This window comes from Mustelus asterias, chromosome 6, assembly GCF_964213995.1.
Source record: "Mustelus asterias chromosome 6, sMusAst1.hap1.1, whole genome shotgun sequence".
NCBI lineage: Eukaryota > Metazoa > Chordata > Chondrichthyes > Carcharhiniformes > Triakidae > Mustelus > Mustelus asterias.
This window is the reverse complement of record NC_135806.1, coordinates 64,896,172-64,913,526: the sequence shown is the minus strand read 5'-3', so window position 1 is coordinate 64,913,526 and position 17,355 is coordinate 64,896,172.

The following is a 17,355-nucleotide window of genomic DNA, read 5'->3' as shown; positions in this document are numbered from 1 at the left end:
ATAAGGAGTCACGGGCCTCTCCCATCTCCCAAAGTAGAGCATCTACTTTTAGATCTTTGCCTCGCCCTGCATGAGAGTCATCTAATAGATTCTGAGGGCTTGCTCCACACACATTCAATACAGTGGTCTCGGATTTTCAGCACTGAGATGTCATTGGCCCTTACCTGAACGAGAGAATCTGCATCAAAAACAGAAAATGCTGGAAAACCTCAGCAGATCTGACAGCATTTGTTGAGAGAGAATAGAGCCAAAGTTTCGAGTCTGGATGACTTTTCGTCAGAGCTGCTGAGATTTTGTTTCAGATTCCAGAATCCACAGTATTTTGCCTTTGTCTAAGAGAATCTACATTCCATGCCTAAGTATCGAGCAAACATCTACTATGAATGAACGATGTAATGAAGAGCAGTTGAGCAACAGCACACTCTTGTTACAAACATAGCCTGTGTGTGTCAAGTGTGTTTTTTCCCAGTGTTCTGCCACAGTGCTATTCCTCCTCTGGGGGCTGGGCTGGAGCTAGGCTGCTGACTTTGCTACCCCACTGGCCTGGATGACCTTGGCGATCATCCTCTGGTTGCCTGAGGCCATGTGGGTCCTGGCAATGTAAAAGGCTCCTCCAGTGGCAGGAAACTCCGCTGCCCACACAAAGTCACTATGCCTTCTCCAATCCCTGCCAAAGTCCTTCACCCCAATTGCTGGGAAAGCATTTTAGGATATTCACAACCCCCAGCACTAACTCTAGCCTGTCCCCTGCCAACCGATCAGAACGTGCTGCTGACTGGCCAGCTCCAGGATGTCTACGCCATCAAGATTAACACTGAAAAGTTAGGAGCGCCACCATTTGTTAAGGACATTTCGCAGGCTTTGTGAGTTCTTCTCTTCTGTGAAGACAATGATACATTAGTGAATCCTGAATAGATCAACCAATCACACAGGTCACCATCAGCTCTGGTCCTCCTGCAGTGGACACAATGTGACGGCATGGTGGCACAGTGGTTAGCACTGCTGCCTCACAGTGCCAGGGACCCGGGTTCGATTCCCGCCTCGGGTCACTGTCTGTGCAGAGTCTGCATGTTCTCCCCATGTCTGCTTGGGTTTCCTCCAGGTGCTCCGGTTTCCTCCCACAGTCAGAAAGATGTGCTGGTTAGGTGGATTGGCCATGCTAAATTCTCCCTCAGTGTGCCCTAACAGGTGCTGGAGTGTGGCAACAAGGGGATTTTCACAGTAACTTCATTGCAGTGTTAATGTAAGCCTACTTGTGACACTAATAAATATACTTTAAAAACAATGGCACTGGTCCCCTTGGAGTGACCTTCCTAGCAAAAAGGGTATCAACATTTCAGCTGACATTGTGAATGTGCAAGGACAAGATATCTATACCTCTAGCAGATAACTTCCAGATCCACCAAATGTACAACCTCTCATCATTATGTGATCACATTGACAATTAGTTTTCTCATTCTCCCTTGAGGAAAGTCATTCACCCATTTTCTGCACTAGAGCTAGGTTCTATTTATGACCCCCTGGCTACTGATCACCTCTGCCACCTTCATCCAGACTTTTTGGTCAGATGGTGTCAGGTCTTCTCCTGCCATCCTATGGGAGGAGATCTTCCTGCCGTTCGCTAACAGCCTGAAGGAGGATTACAGAACTCATCACCAAACCATCGGTCTATCTATTCAGGCTCCGCTGCCACTGCTGAGGGATGATACTTGTGGTTGCTTCTCTGTGATCCATGGAGCCTTTCTCCCCAGTTTGCAGAGCCACAATTCCCCCAGTGCTATGGAGCAAACATCAGACTGGAGATTTCCTTCGCTGCCTTGCCTCTATGTTTCTCTCTGGCCTTCTCCTGCTTCAGTTCTCTTGCCTTTGCGCTGACTGACACTGCTGCCATGCTTTTTAACCTCCCTCACCTCTCAGCCTGACCCTGTCATTGCCTCCAGTCCTGCTCTGGGCCTTCCTGAAGCTGCGGTTCCTGCTGCCAGCCACAGCCTGTGCATGCTTGCTGTCAAGTGCTGGAACTGGGTGGGAGCAGGCGTTACGCCCACTTCCAACGGGTCAAGTGCTGGTAGATGGGATTAGGTCGGAGTTCAGATGTTCTCGCCTTTTGGTGCAGACTTGATGGGCTGAAGAACCTCTTCCACAGTGTATGATTCTATGAGATGCAGAGAAGAAGTTTCGCAGTTTAGCAGTCAAAAACTAGGGGTCTTAACGATAACCATTAACCAATCCAATGAGGAATTCAGGAGAAATAGCTTAACTCAGAAAGTTTCCTGCAAGAATGTAATTAAATACAGGAGCGATGAGCAGTGGGAAGAGTGCAGAAAGCCTGAGAGGTGAAGCAAGAGGTAGGAATTTCAAGATGCTGTGAGGGATGCACAAGATGGTGTTTGTTTTGACAAGTTAGCAGCCCATTCAACAGCTCCCCCAATTTATATTTCCATGAACTTAAAATTGGGAGAGATTTATAGGAGTTGTCTACTCACTATCACCTGCTTTACTCCATTGTACAAAATCAAGATGTAGCCCATTGGTACCAGGGAACAGCATTCTCTCAGAAATTATCACCAAAATGTGCTTGGAATGCAGCACTGGTTCATTTAATTATCACATTTCCAATTTATTTTACCAATTTTTAGCTATCTATATATTTTTTATTATTTCAATTTTATTATTGTTTCCACACTTAATTTAACCGTCATAGTTTTTTGCAATTATATAATCTTTTCCTTATCTTCTTCTGACCCTGCTGTCCATTTTGGGTGTCTGAATATTTTCTTTTAAGTGTTGCGATTGTCTAAATCTCTAATGTTGTCATTGTCTAAAAGGCAAATGCAATAGCATTTTATTGAATTACAGCAGTAATGATCTCTTCGGTAGTTCCGTGACACATCAATGTCGAGCATCTAACTTCTGTGCCACACTAAGGGCGCTCGCCTCAAAACCGGATATTTGCCCCCGTGGTCAGTGGACTTTTGCATGGTCCGACCCCGCCCATTATGATTCCCATGGGTGGGATGGGAAAATTCCCACCTAAGAGTTAAATCCATTTGTTCTGCAATTTATTTGCCTTTTGGTGTTCCATTATTTTTATTGGTCAATGGTGGTCACCTTTGTCCCACAGGATTTCAGGAGTGTTCCCATGCTGATCACTGTAATTCTGCATTTTCTCAGTAACAATTGTTTTGCCAATTAGACTTAGTGCACAATCTTTCAATAGGAGCCTCGTGCTAATAGTTCTGGTTTGATGGTTTCTCACTGATGGTGCCTTGCTGGTTGTTCTCATCTGTGGTGTCTCCTTCTCAGCGATTCACTGGTAACTGTCTCACTGTAACCTGAGAGACAGGAAGAACCAGTGAATCATTGTTAGTTTAAAAAAAAAACCACGAAACAAGAGTAATCACCACATCACTGTTTGAGAAAAAGTGCCAAGTAATCTTAATCATCACTCCCAACCACAGCAGACTTGGATTCTTTTAAATCTAGTAGACCAGCAGCTAAAGCCCGTATCTGAACAGTTTCACCTTTAGACCACCTTGCAATATCACCTCCTTTCAGTTTTGTTTTAGCTGAATACTTGTCGATTGCAGAATTCTCACTTAGTTATAAATTACAATGAATGTACACAAAAGAATGGTGCAGGAGAACAGAACAAACAAAGCAGTATAAAACCATTGATCAGGATTCTACCAAGCCTGAGGAAACAGAGTAGGAGTCGGGAGGGGGGGGGGGGGGGTGCCCAGTAAAATTACAGAGAGGCAGCTTGAATTGACTCTGCAAGATTTTCCAACTGTTGGGCTTTTTAACCAATGGTGGGACTTGATGCAGAGAGGCTGCCCACTCGAAGGATGTGGGCAACTGATTTGCATAATTAAAGGCCCATTTAAGGGCCATTTTACATTGTAATGACAGGTGACACCTTCCCCACCGAACCCACCAATGGAGCTAGGTCCCAGCCAAAGCCCAGGAGAGAAAATCTCAGGGGTCAAGGGAACAAGGCCAAACGGAACACTTTGGTTGATGCTAGTCTCGGAAATACCAATGGCAGCGGTTCTCATGCCATTAACAACTTACAAAGATCAAACATACCACGCAGGTCAACCAGCAAGCCAATGCTACATTAAGCAAAGAGAGCGCAGGCGATTTTCTGGCTTTGTGCAATAGCTCTGCAGCTGGGAGGAAGAAGCTGTCCAGTTTGAGCAAGACAACCCCAGAGAAGGGAACCACTTGGAATGTTCTGGTAATTATAAATTAACCAAACCTTTCAGGCATTGAGAACTGAAGACAGATTGTGCCCTTGTCTTTCCCAATCCTTTAAAGTTTAAAGCTTATTTGCAGGCAGTGAAGGCAGGAGCCGTGACCCCCAATGACCTCCCTGGAGGGGGTTTGTCCCCAACAGTCGGTACAGTCATTTAAAAAATGTTACCTGGCCCAGCTTCATAGAAACCCTACAGTGCAGAAGGAGGCCATTCGGCCCATCGAGTCTGCACCAACCACAATCCCACCCAGGCCCTACCCCCACATATTTACCCGCTAATCCCTCTAACCTACGCATCTCAGGCCTCTAAGGGGCAATTTTTTAACCTGGCCAATCAACCTAACCCACACATCTTTGGAGTGTGGGAGGAAACCGGAGCACCCAGAGGAAACCCACGCAGACACGAGGAAAATGTTCAAACTCCACACAGACAGTGACCCAAGCCGGGAATCGAACCCAGGTCCCTGGAGCTGTGAAGCAGCAGTGCTAACCACTGTGCTACCGTGCCGCCCTTCTGAGTTTCTGAGGTTTCCTGCACACTTCAGCAGTGACCACATCTCACAATGGGGCTACTCAGACTGCAGAGTTGCCAGCCCTCTGATTGGGCATCAGGAGCTCACTTGCCATCCATAATTGGACAGTGGGCCCACAGGCGACCAATCAGACGTCCGCCTGTGGAAACATTGCAGAGCAGGCCCCACTTCTGGCAAGTGAAGGCTTGGGACCCGCCTTCTACCCCGTGCCCCTCATAACATTCAGCCCGTTAACTCCATCAAGCCACTCTTTCTGCAGATTACATACAGTTATCCAGGAATTCCATTCCTGTTTGTTGCTCCTCCAAGGCCAGTAAAATTTTCAATGAAATAGTTTGCTTGGATTTCTTACTGACCCCAAAGGCAGCATCAGGAAACATCAAGATAACAAATGAACATTAAAAAGTTCTCCAGCCTTTTCGGCAGTGGCTCAGTGGATAGTTCACTTCCCTTTCAGTCAGAAGCTTCCGGGTTTAAATCCCTTTCCAGTTTATGAGGACAAAAATACAGGCTGGCACACTAGTGCTGTGCAGAAGGAGAACTGCACTGTTCCAGATGCTTCATTTGGTTGCGACATTAAACTGAATCCCCATCTGTCCTATCAGGAGGACGTAAAAGATTGAATGGCGCTATTTCAAAGATGACCAGAAGAGTTCTTCCTGGTAACCTGGCCAATATTTATCCCTCAAGCTACATATAAAAACTGATTTTCATCACATTGTTATTTGTGGGAGCTTGCTGTGCACAAATTGGTTGCTGCGTGTCTCTACATTATAACAGTGACTACACCTTAAAAATACTTCATTGGCTGTAAACTACTTTGAGACATCTCGTGGTCATGAAACAGGCTGTATAAATGTTAATCTTTCCTTAGGTGATTTCCTTGTCTTTTAAGGCAGGGCTAGATAGATTCCTGATTAACAAGGGGACGAAAAGTTGTTGGGGGTAGGCAGGAATGTGGGGTTGAGGTTGCACTCAGATCAGCCATGATCTTATTGAGTGGCGGAGCAGGCTCGAGGGGCCAAGTGGCCTACTCCTAATTTGTATCTTTGTGTATCCATTATCCCATGGCTGCATTGCTGGATCATTTATTTTCATATATATCTGAATTTTTTTTTAAGCATTTTAATCCACAAGCTATATCTAGCTTGCTTTCTACATATTATCTGCTTCAAATTACCTGCACATAAACAATAAATGATACTGTGAGCTCCGATATGTTCCTTCCATAATAACCTAATGACATCTATCCTCTTGTTCCAGTGTCATATTGGTGCGTTGACCAAGGCCAGATTGAAAGTATAGATTCAGTTTGGTTATCATATAGATTATTGTATTCTTTTCCCCCATTTGCAGTTCTGACCTTTTTAAATGTTTTATATATTTTTGAAATTTCTGGGCTCTCTATCAAATAATACAACATCTCATTTGTTGATAGATATCAGTACTTCAGAAAGTACTTGAAGTACAGATCAAATATGCTTTTAAAACATTAATTATTAATTAAAAATAGAACCATTAAAATGAAACTAGTAGCCCATGATCGACTGCTGTTAATGATTAATAAATTACAGAAATGTACTCTTGGCTAGTTTAATGAATATGTTGAAAGCTAACAAAATTCCTACAGCTTTTTTGTTATCTAGATTGTAAATCAAATACCAGAGCTTTCATTTAATGGTCAACTGGTTACTTCTATTCCATAAGAACTGGACAATCTTCATTGTTATCTTAATGTATCCTTATGCTGTTACAACATTATGGTGTACATCAAAACCGTTCCATCTAGTTACTGGCTAAGGAGATGTAATGTGTGTGCTTCTATTTTCTCTCACAAGCACTACCACATACATACAGGAACACAGACAAAATACTTAACACTGAGGATGAAATCATCTAGATAAACTAATTATAAGCCTAGCTGGCACAAGAGAGGTAACGCTAAAGAGCTCTTGTTTAAAATAAACATTTGGAATTAGCTTCTCCAATTATTTTGTGGATAAAAGCTTCATTGGCCTAAATGTTTCAGGTTCTTTGCTGGTTTATGCTGAAGTAGCTGGCCTCATAAGGGTGGCATTTGCAGTATTCATATTTGCTTTTCCCAAGGGTTAGGAACAGGAAAATTCAGTCAGTATTCGTGCTCCTGTTCACTATCACAGAATCATAGAAACCCTACAGTGCAAAAGGAGGCCATTCGGCCCATTGAGTCTGCACCGACAACAATCCCACCCAGGCCCTAGCCCCAAAACCCCACATGTTTGCCCTGCTAATCCCTCTAACATACACATCCCGGGACACTAAGGGGCGATTTAGCACGGCCAATCAACCTAACCCGCACATCTTTGGATTGTGGGAGGAAACCGGAGCACCCGGAGGAAACGCACGCAGACACGAGGAGAATGTGCAAACTCCACACAGACAATCACCCAAGCTAGGAATCAAACCCAGGTTTCTGAAGCTGTGAGGCAGCAGTGCTAACCATTGTGCCACCATGCTGTCCCTATCCTTTGACCCCGGCTGGATGGTGCATGTGCATGTGTATCAGTTGAGGATGGAATCAGGGCTGCTGTGTCGTCCACTATAATTGAATGGCCTGCTTAAACTCGGGAGGTTGGATTTTCAAATGCCGGAGGGGGTGACATGAGAGGTGCGGGAGCACATTGAAAATCATGTCCCCCAAGGGCATCACTGGATTCAGACAGGCACCTCTGGAATGCGGTGCAATTTTCAACAGGAGGGCAAGAGCAGGGACATCACCAATGAACATTGAGCTTATTGATGATTCCATTGACAGTCCTCAGAGGAACAGTTTTAAATCTTCAATTGAGAGGCATGGGGAACATGCAGTGTCTGCAACAACTCACGGTTCAGCTGTTTTGTACACAGCAGAGAGCCATGAGGGCTCATGGACACTCGGGTACACATACTCAAGAAATGGAAAACAATGTTCAGCAGCTCAACCAGTTGCTTTCAGTGGTGCTGAGAGACTTGTATTTGTGAACAGTGAATGGTGGTATTCCTGGCAGGGGTGAGAGGCTGCTGGCATCATTTGGGCAGCAGAATTTGCCAGAAGAGGCTCCAACTTTTCACTGCTATCACACTATTCAAAAATAAAGAATAGTTACTTGAGAAAGATACAAAAGGGTTGCCAATGCCTGATGAAGCAGATCTCAAGAGTTAGGATGCGCAACTGAACGTGGAGAAGAAATAGAGGGAAATTGGAGTTAGCACAACACATGTTAAAAAAAAGCCTGGCATTAAAGGTATACTGGGTTGTGAAAAGTAATAGCATTATGAGCATTATAAACATACCCGAGTAAAAGACGCACAGGAGATGGACCTAAAGAGCTTCTGAATGTTTTATAAACATAGACCTTGTTATTTTAGCAGATCTCTCTATTCAGTCAGTCAGCTGGATAACTCTGAACAGTAGAGTTTTAGTTTGCTGCTTTAAAAATACATGACAAGCAGATTTGTTTCCAATCATCGGCCTATCAACATTTTACAGCAGGAGTTGTTGAGGGGAGGCTGTTGTCTGTGAATCCAGCATAACTCACTACTCTTTGAACAATGGCAAGGTATTGTTCATACCCACTCGAGGCCTCAGTTTAACATTTCCTCTGAAGAAGGCACCTATGAATTTCCAAGATTCTCTCATTATCGCACTAGAATATCAGCCTGGATTATCGACTGGAGTGGGTTTGAACTCAGAAGTTTCTGAATTTGAATGAAAAAGCCAACATAAAGCATTTGAACATGAAGGGAGGGATTTTCCCATCCCACCCGCCACGGGAATCATAGAATCCCTACAGTACAGAAGGAGGCCATTCGGCCTATTGAGTCTGCACCGACCACAATCCCACTCAGGCTCTTTCCCCATAACCCCTCATATTTACCCTGCTATTCCCCCTGAAACCAGGGGCAATTTAGCATGACCAATCATGCGAACCCACACATCTTTGGACTGTGGGAGGAAACCGGAGCACCCGGAGGAAAACCACACAGACATGGGGAGAATGTGCAAATTCCACATAGTGTGGAGTGTGGAGAATCGTAACAGGTGGACCATGCAAAGATCTGCTGACTTTGGGCAGGAATTTCTTGTTTTGGGGTGAGCTTGGCCGGAAACTTCCGCCCTAAAGCACCAAACTTCATTCGATGTTCCACTGGATGCCTAACTTTTTTTAAGCATATCTTCACACCCACACTGTTTGACCCTTTGGAGAATAGTGGGGAAATGGTGGAAGCATTCCCAAACTGATTATCAGTCCATTGAACCACATTATAAACTCTCCCTCCATGGCTAACAAATCCTGGAGTTGAACTTGAACCTGGAGCTTCTGGGCCAGCAGTAGGGGTGCTACAATCTTGCAACAAGGCCTTCATACTTCTAGCTTTGATCTGGGGGGAGTTCAATGGAACACAATAGACAGTGACAGGGGACCCAGCTGTACTGTTTTCTAAATCCCAGTAGACCATGTGGGTATACCTACACCACATAGCTGCACCAGTTCAAGAAGATGGCTAACCACCACCTTCTCAAGGACAGTAGAGGATGGGTGGCAATGCTGGTCTTGCCAGCGATGCCTACACCCCATGAAGGAATTGCCACCTGTTCGACCAACATGAGAGCTGGACTTTGGAGCTTGAGTCCCAGCTGGAGGCACAGCAAGGTTAGGAAGGCAGATGGGAGACGCCGAGCTAGTGGACTGAGCATTCACTCAGAGGCTGATTACTCTGCAGTTGCTGGTAGGTTCAGCAGCAAATGCAGAGTGAAATCAGACTCTGAAAGAGTGGGGAACACTGGGAGCTAATGGTTAATTTGAGGCACACTCTCGCTGGCGAAACCATGACGAGAGACAAAGGAGAGGCTGCCGAGCTTTGAGAATCAAGTCACAAGGAGCTGAGCGTGCCGGGCAGGCGCGGTGAGTAGGTTTGTGCCGGGCAGGTGTGGTGAGCAGGTTTGTGCCGGGCAGGTGCGGTGAGCAGGTTTGTGCCGGGCAGGTGCGGTGAGCAGGTTTGTGCTGGGCAGGCGCGGTGAGCAGGTTTGTGCCGGGCAGGCGCGGTGAGCAGGTTTGTGCCGGGCAGGCGCGGCGAGCAGGTTTGTGCCGGGCAGGCGCGGCGAGCACGTTTGTGCCGGGCAGCCGCGGTGAGTAGGTTTGTGCCGGGCACTGGCACTAGAGGACCTAGGTCAGCAACAGGCAAACAAGACACAATGCCCAAATCAAGTCACAAGGAGCCGACAAGCAGAGGAATATGCCAAAGTCAGCAACAGGCGCGTGACAACTCCTCGTAGTGCGAGGGAGATGTGGCAGTCATGAGTGAAGCAGGTTGCTCCTGAAGATCTCAGGCGAGCAAGGGTGAGTGAGATTGTGAGAAGATTTTACCTATGATGATGTGATTGATGAAAAAGTATAGAAAAAAGCTATCTAAATTGCGATGCCAACAAGGAATGAAGCAAGAAAATCATTAAAAACTGTCCCTCTTCTATATTCTCTTGTTTAAATTCTGTTTTTCAAAATGGGCCATTGCTGGTCTGATATACTGGACACATGCTGGTAGTTCTAACCACCATTGCTCTCGAGACTGGCCTTCAGAAAGTCTCGAGGACAAAGAACAAAATCCTGTCAGACTCCAAGCTCAACTCCTGTGAACACTGTTCATCATCAGGAAACCACCTGCAAAGCAAGAACAGCAGTCTCACAAACAGAGCTGCTGCTTCACCAGAATTCCCACTGTGGTGGTGCTTATCCTTACTGGACACAATGTCCTGTTGCTGGAAAAAAGTGTAAAACTTGTGGAAAATTGAGCCACTTTGATTGTGTTTGTCACCCATCAGCGAACTCAGCAACTACAATACCACCAGGGGGCTGCCACACATGCATACCACAGCAAAGAGGAAGAGAATATAGCCAATATGGAGGAGGATGATCTTTTTGATACTTTTATACTCTCCTTCAGACACAGCAACCAGCCACGTGTGACAGTGACCACTGGCTACACTTTGCAACAGATCAGTGCAGGATTGCTGCTATATTCACAGTTCCCATGCATGCCAAAAACATCCTTGACTTGTATGCCGACCACTTCATTGGTATCGACATGCAAGCTGCACATAGACGCTTATGTGCCTCCAGTCTTTCATCAACAGAAATAAATATCAATTCATATCAGAAAGCAGGCAGAGAAGAAACTGCAGTGCTTACTTGACTTTGACATTATTGAGAAAGTTAGGAACGAGCCCACCCTTTGCGTGTCACCTCTAAAAACTGTCAAGATACCCAAGAGCAAGAATTGGATTAGAATCTACATTGATACACAATGACCAAACTAAGCAACACAATGAGAAAGAAATTGAACCCTGACAATCAATGATATTATAGAGGAAGTGAATGATGCTGAACACATGACCTCAATGCAGGATACCAAACTAATCAAGTTTGCAGAACAATGGAGGTACATTATAATATTCTGCATTTACATGTAACTTTTTTGATACAAAAGGTCAACTGTGGAATCAATTCAGCAGCTGAGGTATTTCAGCACGCCGTTCAGGCAGCACTTCAAGGATTTAGAGGCACGTTAATAATCAGTGTTGACATTTTATCCACGGTCACACTGAAGGTGAACTCGAGGCACACTCATGCCTACAAACATCTTAGAGGATGTCACCTCACCTTGAGCAAAGACTTGTTCAATGAAAGCAGAATCAAATTCTGTGGCCATGTGTTCAGTGGTGAAGGATTATTACCTGATCCACAGAATATTGAAGCCTAACGCAATCCAGCAGCTATATCTTTTAGGACTTGACCAGCTCGATCAGTGGTGGTGCTATTCAAGTGTAGAATTATGAATAGGATTAAGGATGATGAAATAAATACCTCGCTCTGTTTGAAGAGAGTATGGAACATGAAGATGCTGGGGACATAGAACTCTCGTACTTTGAAAGGGAACTAGTCAAAAATGAAAGATGTAAAATCTAATGTTAGATTGTTTCAGTATTTTGCACAAAGAGAACAAGAAGAACTTTCCAGAATCTTTCCTCATGCGATTCAATGGATTGGCATGCACCCCATTGAAAAGAAAGGCCTTGATGGCGAGGTGGTCTTTTCTCATTGGAGTTTCTTGTGTTGTCATAAATACGTTTCAGTGTAGCGGATTAACAATTCAGTGTGCTCTGTGGAGTTTAGCATGGAAATCTGGTACTTTAAAAACTGAATGAATGATAATAAGGAGAGATTCCTATATAAACATTCTCTTTCAGACTTGTTTAACAAAGATGAGAAAAACCAATTGAGTGCACAGTGACCCATTTATTGGTGGCCTCATCAAAATTAGCAGCAATGAACGTTTGCCAGTCTCCTTGGTAACGGTCTTTACAACTTGTTGGTTGATTTTTCATTATCCTAGGAGATAAAATATATGCGCATGGGCCTGGGAAATAGCCATGAGAACAAGTAAACATTATGCTGAAAAGTACTCATCTTATTTGTAAATGAAATGTGGTAGATTCTTTCTTTTCTCGCCTTCTTTTTTGAGCTGTCAAACCAGTAACCAAAAAAAAACCCACAAAAAGTAATGAACAGACATCATCATGTATTGAGCAACAGAGGTCAAGATACTTTTGAGAGGGATTTGAATAAACAAAGCTGAACAGTCCCAGTTTGGTTTGGAACGTGGCCACAGCACATCATTTAGAGTTGCATTGGCTCACTAACCCATTTATGCCTGGAATATCGGAAGTCTACCCGTTCCAAAATGGTTTAAAATATTCCAGAGATTAAAATGAATTTATTAAGATTGTTGACATCTTTCTATAACAAAGAGATCAGAAGTATTCTGACTACCAGATAAGCCAAATAGGTTTCTTAATTGTTCAATTATTGCGGGAAGCGTGGCAACCTGGTAACTGATTTAAAATAACCCGATGAATGCTTGCAGCAAAATAGCAGAAACTAATGCACGAAAGTTGTTGAATAGTGGTGACGAATTATCAAATTAGCCATTTTAGCGGTACAGCCTTTAATGCAAATGAGCCATTAGACTATTTCTGTTGACTGGTGTTCTGCCTGATAATAAACATGTACAGGTAGTGAAAAAGCAGCTTAACGGTTCAGCAGGTTTGGCAGCAGCTGTGGAGGGAGAAACAGAGTTAACCTTTTGGGTCCAATATGATTCTTCACCAGAACTGAAGGGTGGCAGAAATGTGATAGGTTTCATACTGTTGAAGAAGGAGGAGAGGCAGGTGGAGCAAAAAAGATCAGGGATAGGTGAGAAGGCAGGGGAGATTAAATGGCAAAAAGGTTATTGAACACATGACAAAAGGAGTGGTAATGATAGTATTAAAGGCCAAAGTGGAATTAAACCTGTTGAGTTTTTAAGAATCATAGAGAATAGAATCATAGAATCTCTACAGTGCAGTCTGGGGCCATTCAGCCCATCAAACCTGCATTAACAACAATCCCACCCAGACCCTATCCCTGTAATCCCAAGTATTTACTCTGCTAATCTCCCTGACACTAAGGGACAATTTACCACGGCCAATCAACCTAACCCACACATCTTTGGACTATGGGAGGAAACCAGAGCACCCGGAGGAAATCCACGCAGAGACGGGGAAAATGTGCAGACTCCACATAGACAGTGACCCGAGGCTGGATAAAAGCAAATTACTGCAGATGCTGGAATCTGAAACCAAAAGAGAAAATGCTGGAAAATCTCAGCAAGTCTGGCAGCATCTGTAAGGAGAGAAAAGTCCAGATGACCGTTTGACAAAGGACCCAAGGCTGGAATTGAACCCGGGCCCCTCGCCCTGTGAGGCAGCAGTGCTAACCATGGTGCCACCGTGCAGCACTTGCTGTTTTGATTTCTGATTTCCAGCATCCACAGTATTTAGCTTTTATTTACTGAAAAGAATTGATCATTTAGCATTAAATATCAAACATTTGGGATACTGAAAAGTGATGATTTTTTTGATGTAGTATTTTATAAAATGAAATCCATTCCACTCTTCTTACACAGCTGACCTCACAACTATAGGAAATAAAGCCCAAGAACATGAAAGTGTTAATTGTTTTCTCATTACCCATACATGTTTATTATCAGGCAGAACACAAGGTGACAAAAATAGTTCAATGGCTCATTTGTCTTGAAGCCTGAACCATTACAATTGTTAAATTGAATAAAGGCCAGCACTATCTGAAAGCAAAATAGCAATATGTGTTAATAGCAGGAAAAGAATCAGCAAAACCATAACAAGATACAGACTGGTCCTTAGGAGGGTGGATGGGGAGAATCAACATGGAGAACAGAATTCATGGTCTGAAGTTGCTGATCTCAATGTTGAGTCCAGAAGGCTGTAAAGTGCCTAATCGGATGATAAGGTCCTGCACCTCCAGCTTGCGCTGGGCTTCACGAGGACACTGTAGTAGGCCAAGGACAGAAATGTGAGCATGAGAACAAGATAGTGGATTGAAATAGCAAATGACAGGAAAATCGTTGTCATGCTTGCAGACTGAGTGAAGCTGTTCTGCGAAGTGGTCACCCAGTATGCGTTCTAGTCTCCTCAGTGTAGAAGAGATCACATTATGAGCAGTGGAAACAGTCTACTGAATTGGAAGAAGTGCGAGTAAATCACCGCTTCACCTTCAAGGAGTGCTTGGGGCCTTGAAAGGTGAGGAGGAACAAATTAAAGGGGCAGGTGTCACACCTGAAAATGCACAGAAAGGTGCTGTAGGAAGGGGAAGAGATGTTGGGAATGGAAGAGGAATACAACAGGGTGTCACAGGAGGAAGAGTCCCTTCTGAATGCTGACATGGGAGGTGAGGGGAAGATGTGATTGGTGGTGGTATCATGCTGGAGTTGATGGTATGCTTTTCAGTATATTATTCAGAATATGTAGTTCATTAGTACACATAATCTGGCATGTTTATCACCATGTTTAATCCCAACCCCTTTACTGCCTGTGGTGGTTGTAACCAACCATTTATACTGAGCAACGAAGTTTAACCATTTGCCATTCCACAAATGAAAGGAACAAACATACCACATACATTGTATCAAGCAATCCGACTATTTCAGACAGACCCAGATGTTCATACGAACATAAAAACATTAGAAATAAAAGCACAAGTTGACCAATACCATGCCCCTTGAGCCTGCTCCATCATTCAGTTAGATCATGGCAGATCTTGACCTCAGTTCCACTGTCCCATCCTGATCCCCATGTCCCTAATTTCCCTTGAGTTAGGAGATCTATCCATCTCTATCTAGAATATATTCAGTGACTCAACTTTTACATTCTCTAGGTTTGAGAATTCCAAAGATTCACAATCCTCTGAGTAAGAAAATTCTCCTCATTTTTGTTGTTTGATTTTTGTCTCTGCAGGTGAAATTTTCAGTTGGGGGATGAGGGGGGCAAGCTAAAAAATGAGTTGGGGTGGACAACCCTGGAACTAATATGCAGACTGTTAGGTGCAAAGGCAGACTGGGTGCAAGACCTGCTCTGTGCTCCAGCACTTTGTTTAAATAAAACATAAATGAATCAAAGAAACCTTATCTCCCACACATTCCCTATGCCAAACCATGCCTTCCCATTTCCCCCCATAGTCTATGACAACTTATGCTAACCTATGTGCACCCATCCATCACTCTTTCCCTTACCCCTTCCATGCCAATTTACATAGTGTCTTTGGACAATTCCTTGACAGCTTTGACACTTCCTGGTCAGTTTGTGCATAAAAATTGCACAATCATGTTTACTTTTAACAACCCCAAAGGATGCCTTACCTCTCCCAAAGATGTCCCTGGATCCTACCCAAAGGAGTACCTGACCTCTTAAAAAAGATATCATGGGTATCCATTAGAATCCACCAAGTTTAGACCTCATCTTACCTGTTCTCTTGACAGGAGAATCCAGCTTCCTGTTCTTCCAAAAGCCAACTTAAGTGAAGGCAGCAGATAATCTAAATGGCCAGCTGTCTCAGTGAATCGCACACACATGAATCCTGGCCTGACTCCAGTCCGACTCTGCCAAGATGGGAAATGCCCACTTCAGGAATGGGACTTAGAATTTTCAGCCATTTCCAGGATTTTCACCATGCCAGAGAACCTCTCCATCATCGCAAAATAAAAAAACAAATGTCTCTGAATGGTAATATTTAAAAGATTCAACTTTTCTTGAGATATATTAATGATCCAAACTTGGGTGTACAGAGAACAACTTTGAAATTTGCAGAAAGCATAAAACTTGAAGTGTTGTAAACTGTGAGGATAGTGATAGACTATGAAGGCCTGAATCTTCAGATATGGGGAGCAATAAATGACTCAACTTAATTCACTCTTGTGTCTCTGCGCCCTGGAGATGTCCTGACTGGCGCACATGCATAGTACTTATTTGGAAAGTTTAAACTTCTGATTGCCTGTTTTGCCCGTCCTGGATTTCTGTTCCCTACAATCATGGGATCAGATGGTAATATCAGATGGCCGTATCCATGGAGACTTGGGTTGGTTGACTAATTGTGCTCTGGTTTTTGCACAGATTTACTTACAGCTTTTCCTCACAGGTGTAAAGCCAGCAAAGGACCGCAGCTCAAACTAAATCAGCTGGAGTGTCAAAGCACCATGGCAACCTAGATAGAGCTTTCTGGTGACCATGCTCACTCTCATCCCAACAATATTCATCACCCACCCATCCTCAGGGGAGTGGGAGCAGCTGAGTTGTTTTTGCAGAGGTCTCATAAAGAACATGATGGGTCTGCTTCTGTGCTGTAAATGTTCTATAATTCCAACATTTTCTCACCATTTAAAGAATTTTCTGTTTTTATGTTCTTTCCAGCACTGTGAATAACCTCAAATTTCCCCAAATTTTATTCCATCTGCCACCTTACTGCCCACCCTATCTACCCACCCTATCTAATCCCTTTATCCTCTTCAAAGCTTTCCCTTTCATAAAACCATTGTGCTCCAGTCTAATCATATTTTGAAGTTCCAGTACCTGGTTAACAATTTGTTAATAATGGATTACAAACATTTTTTTGCTAAGTCATGTCAGGCTAACTGGCCTGTACTTGCCTGTTTTTTCTCCTTCTCATTTCAGCAATTTAACCTGGTTAAGTTGCAATTACTGTTGTAACTTAATCCCATCATTTTGGTTATTCTTTTTTATTTGTTCATGATTTGATTTGGTCTGATTTATTATTGTCACAAGTATTGGGATACAGTGAAAAGTATAGTTTCTTGTACGCAGGTCGGGAGACGCCAGCGGCGGCCGTTTCACTGGATTCACGCTGGCCGCCGGGGCCTCTGCGCATTTCTCAGGCTAAGTTTCTTATGGTCATCAGCACCGTGCCAGGAGGCCAGTGATTTGGGGATGGGGCGGGGGCGGGGGTGGGGGCGGGGGGGGGGCGGGGAGGGGTTGGAAGGCCAGCGACAAGTGGGGTTACCGGGCTGGCCAGCAATCAGGAAGGCCAGTGATTGGGAGGCCGGCAATAGCAGGCCCACTGCGCATGTGCCGATCCCCGCACTGACAGATCGGTGCATGTGCAGTGGCCCACCTCAGTGCTATGT